The sequence below is a fragment of the Temnothorax nylanderi genome, unplaced genomic scaffold, assembly GCF_030848795.1.
Source record: "Temnothorax nylanderi isolate EJ_2023f unplaced genomic scaffold, tnyl_v1.0 TNYL_tig0635_pilon, whole genome shotgun sequence".
Lineage (NCBI taxonomy): Eukaryota > Metazoa > Arthropoda > Insecta > Hymenoptera > Formicidae > Temnothorax > Temnothorax nylanderi.
In genome coordinates, this window is record NW_027249697.1 from 16,339 (window position 1) to 17,682 (window position 1,344).

The 1,344-nt window shown below is 39.2% G+C and overlaps 1 pseudogene; it reads right to left on the reverse strand.

Moving 5' to 3' along the window:
• Positions 1 to 260: 260 nt before the first annotated feature.
• LOC139784482 (uncharacterized) lies at positions 261 to 1,103 on the reverse strand (annotated as a pseudogene).
• Positions 1,104 to 1,344: the final 241 nt, after the last annotated feature.

Genomic DNA, 1,344 nt, shown 5'->3' on the forward strand with positions numbered 1-1,344 from the left:
TCGAAAAATGTAAAACATTAACTGGAATTTATCATCTCTTAAAGACAATTTGCTCCTAATATAATAATATATAATAATAATAATAATTTTATTTAATCCTTGCCTTGCGGCTTAGAATGACTTCCGTCAATCCTTACATAAATTTCAAACATATAACATAATTTACAAACATATAACTTTTTCTTTTACATACATAATATATATTATATAACACTTAGATCATCGTAATTCCAAAACTAATTCAACATTCTAACTGTCTTTCAATTTCCCTTCCTACTCCTCTCCCTCCATCCCAACCTTTTCTCCGCCTCTTTTCTAACTTTTTCTATCCATTTCATTACTTCTAGTCCTTTTCCTTCCTCTCCTAAAAATTCTTTTAACTGTATCTCGCTTTTCGTCGCTTCACATTCTTTTAGTATATGTTCTATGTTCTCTTCTTCTTTTTGGCATATTCTGCATCTTCTATCCTCTTTCTCTCTCCAATGTTGACTGCCTTTCACCTCACTCCCGCATCTGTATCTGGCTATCAACATTCTATCCTTTTTCTTCTTCTTTCCAAGTAAATACTTGGGTAACTCCTCTGTTAAAATCTCTTTATAGTTACTATTGTATCTTGACTCGTTTATCTTTATCTGTCTCTCCTCCTTCTTCTTTTCCTCTATTCTCTTTACGAGATTCTCCTCAGCTGCTCCTTCTCCATTCCTGCCCTCTCTATCAGTTCCCTTCTCTTCTTCTCCCAATTACTTTCCTCTTTCCTTGGTCTGCTCCTCTCTAGGTCATTTATACATGCTTGAACTATTTTCTTCTCTGACTGTCTCGCCTTCTCCTCATACCTCACAGCTCTCTTTATTGCTCTCACTTTTATTTCCTTTATTTTGGCTTCTTCTGATATTATATAATTCGGGGTTCTTCTATCCAATCCTAAAATCCATTTAACATACTTTTATTTTATTATATCTAATCTACTTTCGTATAGCCACCCCCATATTTCAGCTCCGTATAATGCCACGCTTTCTACCAGTGCCTCGAACATTTTCATCCTTCTTCTAAAATCTTCTTTAAACATTCTCTCTCCTATGCTCCATGTCCTTTTTTTTTAAGTGGGTGAAAGCGTCAAAAGATTCCCCGCCTCTCGGGCCCGAGGCGGGGTTGTGCCGGATTCCACGGGCGCATATCACCGAAGCGACGTCACCCATGGCCTACCGGCTAAAACCCCACTCGTCCCACCTGGACGCTGTCCATAACGAGGGGGGACCCGGGAATCACGATACGTATTACGTCCATGATCCCCCCCACGCCAGCCCTCATTCGGGCTTTCAATTCCTGGGGAAACCAAGCCTCCCA